General features: G+C 41.0%; 1 long non-coding RNA gene across 1 annotated transcript in view; it reads left to right on the top strand.

Moving 5' to 3' along the window:
• Positions 1 to 5,171: 5,171 nt before the first annotated feature.
• LOC137571824 (uncharacterized) overlaps positions 5,172 to 12,313 on the top strand; it is a 36,826-nt gene continuing 29,684 nt past the window's right edge. The window contains exon 1 of the long non-coding RNA XR_011031444.1: positions 5,172 to 5,624. This is a non-coding gene — a long non-coding RNA (uncharacterized lncRNA). The remainder of the gene's footprint in view (positions 5,625 to 12,313) is intronic.

Raw genomic sequence — 12,313 nt, 5'->3', positions numbered from 1 at the left:
CTCCATAATCTCTAAGCCCTTTGCTCTCACCAGAGATACCCGACAGGGTTGCCCCCTCTCCCCACTGTTATACGCATTATCAGCAGAACCCCTTGCTTGCAGTATCAGAGCAAATCCTAACATTAAAGGACTATGCATAGGCAATGTAGAAGAAAAAATTAGTCAATATGCAGATGATACAATCTTATACCTAGCAGATCCACACCTTTCCCTGAACGCTGCATTTGATACAATAACAGAAATGGGCCTTTACTCTGGACTAGCCATTAACTGGAGTAAATCAGCAATTCTTGGTATAGACGATCCCACTGTATCGGCATCTCCCCTGCCATGGCTCTCAAGACTCATCTCTTCACACTCGCATACCCCCCTACACCAGCATCATAATATGTTCTGTTAGACACCCTCTCAAAAGACACACCTATTGTCTCCACCCCACCCCTTAGATTGTAAGCCTCTGGCAGGGCCCTCCTCCCTAATGTATCCAGCTTGATTATGCAATCTTACTCACAACCACCCTTCTTGTAGACTCGAACAGTCTCTATCTTGACCTATGACACTGTATTGTTATCAAATCATTTGCATGATCTTGTTTTGTTGTGAGTTTCCGTATGTTCTACCTGTATGTTAACCCATTTATCTATTGTGCAGCGCTGCGTAATATGTTGGCGCTTTATAAATACAATAAATAATAATAATAATAATGTCCCCTTCAAATAACAACCTCATTTAAGTACTTAGGTGTTAACATACAAGCCAATCCCACTCTCTATTACCAAGACAATATAGTCCCCCTTCTGACTCTTGCACAGAATAAACTGGCGGCCTGGACCAAATTACCCCTCTCCGTAGCCGGTAGAATAAACTTGATTAAAATGGTCCTTCTTCCCAAAATTCTGTACATTCTCCATAATTCCCCAGTATTTATCCCTATGCCATTTTTTAAAAAAACTTAATTCATTTTTCCTTTCCATAGTATGGGGTAAGTCACGTGCAAAACTCAAATACACCATCTTGCAATGTCCTTCTGAAGCAGGGGGCTTAGCTCTCCCAGTCCCATTATTATATTATATAGCTTCACAACTTGAACACATTTCCAACTGGTTCATTGACCCATCTCCATATGCTCCAGAACTGCTGGGCTTTGAAACCACTAATAGATCCCGTAATCTGACCTTTGCCCTTTTGAAAGGTACCTTATGTCAACATAACCCTCAAAATACGATCCTGCAACAGGCGGCCAGAATATGGACGCAATCGACTAAAATTCTTCCCACTAAGATCTGGGAATACTATACCCCACTATGGGACAACCCTTCTTTGCCAGAGTTACTCAAACTGCATAACACTAAACTCTGGGCAAACAAGGGAATAAATTATCTGGGACAAATTATTAAAGGTTTGCAACTGGCCCCGCTGTCATTTCTAAAAGAAACTTATTCACTACCACCTAAATTTGAGTTTATGTACATGCAACTATCACACGCCCTAGAGGTACAATTTCGCACCGGCTTTCCCCTGACCGGCACTTCTTTGATTTTGGAAAACATCAAAGATGGACCTGTCAAACACCAAATTGGTACTCTGTACTCATTACTCCTACAACCACAAGCCCACAAACAAATGGAAACAGCCAGAGATAAATGGAATACCTTAGACTTAGAGGTAGATGAAGAAGACTGGGAGGAATGTCTTGAAGTATCTAAATCCATTTCACCTTGTATAAGGGATAGACTAACCCAATTGTATATCATGCACCAATGCTATCTCCTGCCATCCCAAATAGCTAAATACTCTCCTAATTCCTCTCCCAATTGCCCCAAATGTAATAAGTACAAGCCTTCCTTTTTACACATGCTATGGGAATGCCCTCCACTTGCAAGATTCTGGAAACAGGTAGTAGACTTTTACACGACCAGATGGGCTCACCGGTGTCACTTGACATTAAAGTATGTATCCTAAACATTATTAATGAGGAAGTAAATAAATTTGATACAATTTTTCTTAATGAAACTCTTTTCGCAGCTAAGCAATGCATAGCCTCTAGGTGGATGTCACCCACTAGTCCTATCAGAATGGAAATCACGCATCAAAAAGTCACTACCTTACAAACAACTGGTATATAAACATAGAAAATGTCCCAATAAATTTATACAAATCTGGGAACGTTGGAATAAAAGCCCACACGTCTAGACCCACTACATTAATGCTCCCATTATAGCCTTGTTGTCAAAAATCTATAGGAACACCATTGGTTTTAAAGAAACAACGCATATGTCAGGTCTGTTTTATTTGTTTCTCTCTTGATTAGTATTCAGATTTCATATGTAACCACGGTACATTTCAGCATAAGGCAATGTATATTGTATGCTTCAACTTTTAATGCCCCTTGTAAATCATCTGCTTTAATACAGTGTAATACTATACTTGTAACCTGTTTTATCTTCAAATAAACGAACCTTTGTTTAACGGAAAAAAAAAGACAGAAGAGTTAACATTAGGTTTGCCTGAGGTAAAATGTTTCCTGAATACTACATGCCTTATCACCATGGTAACAACTCTAGAAGAGTTATTAAAGACAGGAGATAAGCTTAGTAAATTGAGGCCATTGTCTTGTCACTTAAGGTGCCCATACATCTAGCAACTTGACTGCCGATTGACCATCCGATTCAACAACTATTATCGAATCAGATGCAAATCGGTGCCGCCAAGTGCGTGCCCAAGTGACGATACGACCAATTTCGAGCCGAGCATGTAGATTGGACATGCTGCAAGATTCCGAGCCATTGTGGTTGATCAGGTTTGTGGCAGTAATGGCGAGTGATATCAGGATGAGCGACAAACATGACAAAACCCCCAATGCTGTCCCCGCAATACTCAATTTGCCCCCTCCCCGGTGCCCAGTGCACTATACATTACCTGTCTGCATTGGCCTCTGGCTCCGGGCTCCATCGTTTTCGAAATTAAACTCAAGCAGTGAGCAGTATATGATCAGTAAAAACACTGGCTGGCATTACTCAGATTCAGGATCCTTCAGAAAATAAGCATGAGAAATAAAGGTGTTTAGTCGGCTAAACACAAACAATGAATGGTACAATAAAGATTTACCATCTATTAAGGTTCTCCCCTTAAAGAAGTCAAAAATTGAAAAGTGTTCCCCCGCAAGTATGTGCACAGCTGCCACCATGAGGTACTGGCCATACTTACCCTATCCATCTCCATCTTGTAGTGCCCCTTTGAGATTTATACAAACAATTGTATGCGTATTACCAAGGGTAAATAAAACATTAGTAACATAGAAAATTGCATCAGAATGCCACAGCTGCTGTTTAATATCCAAACTCTGCCTTATTTAGCTAAAAAAGAAACAGAAATAATGACCCTTTGAACAGTCCTGCACTAAGGGCCCATTTCCACTAAGTGCAAAATCACAATGTCACAATGCAAATATTGAAACACTGAAACCAATGCAGTTCAATGGAGTTGTTCCCATTGAATACATTTTTCCAAATGCATTGTGAGGCAGGAAAAATATGGTCTGCATGCTGCAGATTCCACACCACGCACTGCCCCACATTAGAATCATAATAAATAAAAGTCACTGGTCATGCATGCGAATGCAAATTTTCATGTTTTTGATACAAATTTTTGCATCCGTTTTCCCATATAACAAGCTTCTTCCTTTTTCCTATGTACTCACAATGATATGTTGCTATGGAGATTAAAAATCAAATGCAAACATTTGCATTCAAAAGCACATAAAAATGTTTTCATTAGAAACATGTCAACAACTCTATTTAAATCACATGCGAGAGTGAAAATGGGCCCTAAAGCCTTATTATTTGCCTTTTCTCTGCCAGATTACAGGCCTTTTGGCTTCTATTTACTTTTTAGAAAACCAGCCTATATTCGACAGGGTTATTAGCATAGTTAACAACTTAGGCAGGGAACACACTTGACTGTTTTCGTGCGCGTTTTCTGCACAGAAAAACTGAAAACTCATGTTAATCAATGTGCTAGTGCACACTTACTGTGTTGTTCGCGCGCAGAAAAAAAACTGACATTCTGCATCCTGATTCTGCACATTTTGACAGTTTTCTGTATCAATTACATCAGCTGCTGTAAAAAAAACGCGCGCGTTTTCCTGCATGGAAACACACTTAGTGTGCAGAAAAAGTATGCAGAAAAACGTGCGCGGAAAACTGAAAGTCAAGTGTGTTCCCTGCCTCAAGTTTTTCTAACTTAAGGTAGGCTTTCACATTTTCATTGTACCTAAAATCTGGACTTCTTTTTAAAATACATTCAAAGGCATTTGTACCTTTTCTCCTGAGACAAATCCCTTACTTTTTTGTTTGTGATGTCCCAATCCTCAATTTCCCCCAGTTCCTCCTGTCAGCTCCTTTTCAGCCATTAGACTCTGGCTGCTGGCACTCGCCAACCCCTGCAGGTAGGCAGGTACGATTTCAGGGAGAATTACAGACTCAGTGAAGGGAGATAACTAAGGAGGAAGTTTATGGGGAAAGTAGAGTCCTTTCTTCTGCTACAATCATTAACTGTTGACCTGATCAGTGAAGACTTGCTTGCCATGCTTTCCTAGCTTTAGATTATGCATTACTGCTAAAAATTTGCTCTCCTACAAAGTTGACATTAAGCATTCCTGATTAACATACAGAAGAATGGAAGATATTTGGTGGCATCATCCCTGCTTTTCTGGTGCCAGCTGGTCCTTCTGTTCACTGTAGTTTTTGCTTAGGCAGAAGAATCATAATTTAATGTATAATATATGAGGTCATGGGGTTTTAGGTTTGCTTTAGCCATATTAAATGTAAAATGTACAAGTTAGTAGACTCTGGGCCAGATTTATCAAAGCATTTCCTACAGTTTTTTCTTCTAAAACTGTTCTAACCAGCAGAAGAACAGTTCTGCATGATAGTAAGAAACTTCCCAAAGCCTATGTAATAGTGGCAGTTTAGGGTGGATTTCTAGAGCTACACTACAGTTAAGAAAAGTGCAAATGCATTCCTTAACTGCTGCAGATTAAGAAGTGATCATTAGCAGTAATACAGTGTAGGCTAGATGTGATTTGTGAAGGGCTCCTCCCCCTCACTCAGAGCTTGCTGACAGCAGGTGTGTTGGTTACCTCAGCAACAGCAATTCCCCTCACACACTGCACCGCATGAGAGACTTTCCTAGCTCCTTCTATTCCTTACAGTTTAAGAAGGAATCTGCACTATCTAGTGATTTCTTAGGATATCTGAGACAGTTCTGCACTGATTTCTAAAAACCTACTAATATTTTGTCTCAGACACTCTTGATAAATCTGGCCCTGTGTTTCTAACTGCTTTACTTACCACTCCCCTAGCATTTCTGTTAAACAAAATGAAAAACCTCCTGCTGAGCCTTGGCAGGTTTGGAGACTGTCCCCACTTGCAGGTTCTGAACATGCAGACAGCTCCTTCGTGATGTTATTCTCTGGCAACTGCACCTATGCAAATCAGGTCATTTGAGGGAAAGCAAAGCCGGGTTACAATCCTGAAAATTCTCCTCTTCCTTCCTATTAGGCGCCAGGCTGGAGCTCAGCAGGATAATGTTTTGTCTAGGTCTGCTTTGAATAAGAACTCAAGGTAGGTTGATTACCTCTTGCTTACCTCCACATATTTATGCACATATCTATGCAGAAACCATTCAATGAGCTATACTTTAGGGCCTACTTTCAGTTTTGTTATGGTATTTTTGGTGGTTGAGAGGGAGGGGTTGGATGGAGTGAGAAAGGTTAAGGACTGTTGCCTAGTTTTTATTACTGTCCATTTACACTCATGAGAATTGTATTTACTTCAGCACTCATCGGTGGCACAAATCAATGGAGGTAAAGAACATCTGTGCCAGGTACATATCAGTATATCAGTATATAAAGAATTATTTTACAACTACTGGATTGCTCATTGAAACAATTGTCATTTGCAGAGGTATGTTTTTACCTTTGTAAAGATCCACAAGCAACTTCCCAACCTGCCAGCACTTCTTGTTCCTAGGCACTTTGCTTTAGGAAAAGTATTCTGTTCTTACATTTGTGAATCCATATGCATGTGTATAGGGGATCATAGAGATACTATATAAACAGCGGTAATACTTGGGATTGGAGGGCATTCCCATAGCATGTGTAAAAACACTGATTAGCTATAACCTATAACTACTGGTCAATCAGCACTTAAGATTTTCTTCATATGAAACACAATCTAAATCCCAGTCTGCTGCAATATTACTTTTAGCAACAATGTTTTATCCCTTGTGTTGTTTTTTAATTTATTTTACATAATTGACAGCTCAGTGGGCAAACTTTGACCTCTTCTGTAGAAGCACAACTGGTCTATCTGAGAGATAATGCAGCTGTATCTCTTGCTATATATAGGCATCCAGATAGTGATTCATAACAGTAAGCAGAACATTGTAGATTTGAGTAATGAATGTAAATAGTTATGTTCTCAAGTATAATCTGACGAGTCTCTTGTTTTTCTTTGACTGGATCCAACCAACACTCTAGATCAGTTTATAGTCCTATTCTCCTATTCCTTCCCCTTCCTGGTACTAAAGGATGGGAACGTATTCCTAGTTGGTAATTCACCAAAATAAGAGGTTGCGTCCCAGACTGCCAGTGCGCTAGACCTTCTGTAACAGAGAGCTAGGAGGGGGCATAGCTTCCTACTGTCCCTTTTTTGGAACCAAATCCCACAGCCTCTTTCTGGACTGATGTACAGATCTATGTACATATATCTATTTTTCTATAGAGAAATAGAAATCTGTACAATTAATAAGCTGACACGTCATTGCATTCTAGCGGTTCTGGGGGGGGGGGGGGGGGGTGGTTAGCTCACAGGGACAACAAAAGATGATTAACATATTCAGCAGTGATGCATCATGGGAGACATCATATGCTCTCCCCAACCTGAATAATTGCAGATACCTTCTGTTTTAAGAAGGCAAACTTTTGTTTTGCTTAACATTTTAGTAAGAGGACTTTTTGGTCCTTTGTAGCCCCTTACACACTCCACTGAGTTCTGGTTCACCATGAGCTTGCTGGGTAAACTGTATTTCCGGCCTTTAAATTGATATTTGTATTATTTTCAAATGTTAATATGAAGGGAAACTAATGATTATGTAATGGGTAGTAGCTATGTTTCCTGCGGTTGTCAATTGGGTGCAGGGAGAAGCCGAGAGAAGGCTCTCCCTGCACTAGGTAATGGAGGGTAATTGCCAGCACCTGACTTACAGTGCTTTCAGTAAAATTCCCACCCCCAGCGCTGTTATAGCCATAATTAACATTACGGTGTATGGCAGTGCCCAAAGCAGGCACTGCACGGCTTGGAGTAGGCCCTGAGAAAACCTGTCTCAGTTTGTGGGATGTGTGGCTAAGGGTGTGGCAGGGGTGTTTCTTAAAGAGAACCCGAGGTGGGATTTAATTATGTTACTGGGGCACAGAGGCTGGTTGTGCACACTAAGACCAGCCTCCGTTGCCCCATGGTGGGCCTCCATATCCCCCCTGCGCACCGCTATACCCCCCGCAGTGCTGGCGACATGCAGCGTGTCGCCAGCACAATGTTTACCTAAGCGCTGTCTGTCAGCGCCGCTCCCCTGCCTCCTCCGCATCGGCGCTACCCGCCCGTGTCCCTTCCCTCCCGCTGATAGGAGGGAAGCTACGTGGGCGGGTAGCGCCGATGCGGAGGAGGCGTGGGAGCGGCGCTGACTGACAGCGCATAGGTAAACATTGTGCTGGCGACGCGCTGCGTGTCACCAGCACTGCGGGGTGTATAGCGGCGCACAGGGGGGACATGGAGCACACCATGGGGCAACGGAGGCTGGTCTTAGTGTGCACAACCAGCCTCTGTGCCCCAGTAACATAATTAAATCCCACCTCGGGTTCTCTTTAAAGGTTTCCCTCTTTCTTGTCTCAAAAGATTGGGAGTAATTAATCTATTTAACACCTTTTTTTTTTTTACATATGCAAGTAACACAATTGAGAGCAGAGAGTTGGAGCAACTGTTACATGAATATTACAACTCCCGGAAGATTCCTTCAAACATATATTTCCTGTTTGGATGGATTGGGGGTCACTGGTGTTTAGGCTTATGCAGGGTACACACGATGCAATTTCCCTGCTGATCGACGGGTGATCGGACGGGAAGTTGTATCGTGTGTACATGTCCAAAGTGCACCCGACCGATAAAGCGATACATTTTCCAATTATAAGTGTGTAAAATCGATCACTTTATCGATCGGGAGATGATTGGACATGTCAGAAATAATCGCTGATTCCCATCTGTCGGCCGGGAAATTGTATTGTGTGTACCCAGCATTAGAAATGACTGAAAACCTCATGAAAATTGCACCTGACATACAATTGGCCCATTCCACAGCAAGTACAATTCAAGTTGAGAGCACTTCTCCAGTCTAGTTAAAATGAACTCTCAGCACAGCTACATGAAAAGTCTGTTTCCCCCAACTGAGATCCAGTTTCAATTTATTCAGCTTTCTCAACAGAACTGTATAATGAAGTGCCAGTCCACATGCCAATGAAAGGACTATCAGAATGGAAAATACATGTATGTTTTGGAACTTATGGAAACCCCAATTTTTTGACTATAGTGCAACAAACTGGTTACAAAGATGTTTAGAACTAGTATGTGGCACAAGCTTAGAAGAAGCAGCTTCCTCAAGAGCCTAATTATACAGCACAGGTGTTTTGCTTTTTGTCTGATAACCTTTTTAAATGTTATATGCATGAAAGAATAGCTGACAAAAATATAGAAAACACTGACAGGAAGCCATACTTCTCTAAGCAGATTAAATGTAACTTCGATCACTTTTCCACATAGGTTCAAACCTAATCAAAGTTGCTGCTAAAGTCGATAACAGTCTTGCCATAAAAGAGCTAAACAGCAGAAGAGTAAATGTTAGATGCTTAATATTATTCTAGATATGTCTCACCATTCTATGAGACAAATGTAACCTGACTTGACTTTACAAAGTAATATGGATCCTCAGAATCACTTATTAGCCCTCATACTGCTTCATCTTTCTGTTACTCTGAATCAGAAAAACAACTCATTTTCGGGTTATTTCTTTTTGTTTTAAGCATTTAGCAAAATTGTAAGAAATTTCCCAATGACTCTCTATCCATATTAGCAAAAGCTTTAAAAATCGAAAGATATGTCTGGTGTTCTCTTACATTCTAAAGTTGTTAAACCTGTATTTTCAATGTCTTTGCTTTGTAAATAGGGGAAAGTGAACCTGAAGCATGGGAAAAAGTAAAAGTTAGATTCTTATCTCATGAGAGGGTAGCCTATGTATAGTCCAGAGGCTTTCCCATCCTCCTCAAGCCCACCGATCCAACCCTCTAAACATGTCTGACAAGACACTACAAGAACCTGCCTGCCATCATGTCAGGGGCTGACCAGGCTCTGAATTCCTTGTCACAAATTATATGCCACACCTGTTTTTCTTTTTGTTTTGTTTTTATTGTGGAGGCTAAAGAAAACAGCAATCAACTGATTCTCCCTAAGTTTTGGCACACATTTGTGCATTCAGAAACGTATTTAAGCGCATGATTAAAAAACGTATGCATTGATGTGTGTTTCATAACACGTTTCAGTGTGTTGCGGTGCACTTTGTTAAAGCAGACCCATGTGCTGTATGTTACATGCACTTAAATGCGCTTGAATGCGTTTTTGTTCAGCATGTTTTGCCTATTTGATAGTAGTTGTCAATAAAGATTTGTTTTCATTAGAACCACAGCCACCTGCATGCCATCATAAAGGCATCACAGCACCTAGCATGGCATCACAGCACCCAATATGCCCATATAGAGGCATCATAGCACCTAGCATGGCACCAAAGCACACAGAAATGGGGGTATGGGGCACGCTGCATGCTGTAATTCCATGCTTGGTGCTGTGGTGGAATGCTGGGTGCTGTGGTGCCTCTATGGGGTATGCTGAGTACTGTGGTGCCTCTACTCAGCTGGGGACATCCGGGGCACCTCATAATAGATCAGGGGCACGTGTCACTGACCTTTGGGGCTAGCAACACCCCTGCTGCTTACTATATCGAAGAAAAAGGTTTGGCCTCCCTGGTGGACCGTTATTATTTGTTGGTAACCATCTACTTGCCGGTTTACCACCTGGATTGTCACTATACAATTGCAATTGTAAATTCTTCTGGATGAAGTAAATCTACTATTCAGTGACATTTATTTGAGTGTGCCTGTCTTTACATAACAAGAATATCTTTTCAACATACATTTATGAATACATTGAAAAGATGGTGTGGCGTTGGAGTTTGTATCTGCATGGAGTTTGTATCTCTCTATTTTTGTGTGCGTTTCCTGCAGGCAATTCACTAGCCTCCCACATTCCAAAAGACTAGACTGTGACCATATTCCAAAAGACTAAAGACTAGATTAGACTGTGAGCTCTTCTGAGGGACAGCTAGTGACAAGACCATATATATATCAGATATATAAAGCGCTATATAAATACTAAAGAAAAAGAAAATGGCTTATATTTAAATGTAGGCTTCATAATGCCATGTCATAGAATTTAAACAATCTCACGTTTCTTCCCTGATACTGTGATGCTAATTATGATTAATATGCCCTATCATCTTTTGTAGAGCTGTGTAGATTGAAGAATGAAACAAATGTGAGTTGCCAGTACATAGTTCAAAAGGAACAACCAACAATACAAGTACATACCGTACTTAAAACATAAATAGTTAATGCATAACACAATAAGAATATCCAATACCACAAGTATGTGTTGTTTTGATAGGAACATTAAATTAATATTCATTATAGTATGCCTAGTATATCTAGAATAAACTGTACTTGCATGCTATCAGCATACAACGCCTTTAATCAGAATATGTATATATCCTATATTCTGTCACTTCACCCTTCATCTGTTTAAGCAGGAGACTAGATCTTGGAACTTGCACCACTTTTAAAAGCCACCCTTTTGACAATTGTTTTGTTTTCTTAAGTGTACGAGTGACTGTTGTAGTTTTTCCCAGTAAACATCTGACATCAGGTTCTGCTGTGAAAAAAATATCAGCAGATATAAAGCAACAGGACAGTAAAAAGTCTTGAGGGGATTCTTAAATGTCATCTCTGCTTCTAAAGCCACTCTGCAAATGTTGACCAGAGATCCATACATTTTTTATGTTGAGTAATCTAAAACTTTTTTTTAAAGAATTACTAACTGTTATTCTATCCTGCTGTGAAAGCCAATACAACAGGAGCATCTAATTAGGCAGCCATCTGATAGCCTCGCCTGTGCACAAAGGCACGCATCTTCAAGAAGCTCTAGTCTTGTAGATGTCCACATGTACAAGTGATAGGCTTTGAAAAAGAAAAATGTTTTGAGTGCCGTTTTTGCATATAAATGAATATAGCAGAGCTTACACACAAGCTAGACTTCTCTGGAGTCAGGGAAGGTACAAACAAAGGACAAATAAACGCAACTCGTCAAGCAGTCATTATACTATTGAAACATTCAGTGTATTTTCTACAAAGTTTTTGATATTTTAGTGCTAGCTTTAAAGCAAAACTCCAAGCTTTAAAGTCCATGTATTGTTCTGAATATACAATTTGATAGGTTGATACAGGGCAATTTCTAGGCTACATAGCTCTTCCAGGGTACAAAAAATCCCCCCTCCTCCCTCAGACTGAAGAGCACATTGTTGTGATGCGATAGCCTGAGGTGGCCCCTTAGGTAGACAGGCATAGGCCCCTCCCCCCTCCATTATAGTTAGTATCATTAACAAGAGGAACCCCCTGCATTAGGTAGCTCCCCAGTACAGGTAGTCAAATGTAGCCCCCTCAGTATAGGTAGCCAGCAGTGCCCCAAATATTAGGTAGCAAGATGCAGCCCCCCCCCCCCAGTATAGGTAGCCAGAGGAGCCCCCAGTATTTGGTAGCCAGATGCATGCAGCTTCCCCAAGGATGAGTAGCCAGAATGTAGCCATATAGTATAGCTAGCCAATGTAGTTGTTATGACTCCAGGTATTAGATAGCCACAGTGGCGGCGCCAGGGGGGTGCTCAAGCACCCCCTAAATTTGTCCAAGCACCCCCAAAGCACCCCCTGGCGTGAACTGACTTCAGGCGTCTAAAGCTGGCCACTAACGGTCCAATTTCTAGCGAAAAATCGTTCGAGCGATCAGAAATTCGGATCGGATTGGTTGTAAATCTCCATTGGTGGACACAATCGATTATGAACGAGTGAAAAAAATGTCGCCCGAATGAATTTTCATCGAACGAAA

Source organism: Hyperolius riggenbachi, chromosome 4 (genome assembly GCF_040937935.1).
Source record: "Hyperolius riggenbachi isolate aHypRig1 chromosome 4, aHypRig1.pri, whole genome shotgun sequence".
NCBI lineage: Eukaryota > Metazoa > Chordata > Amphibia > Anura > Hyperoliidae > Hyperolius > Hyperolius riggenbachi.
This window is presented reverse-complemented; position numbering and strand designations above follow the sequence as displayed.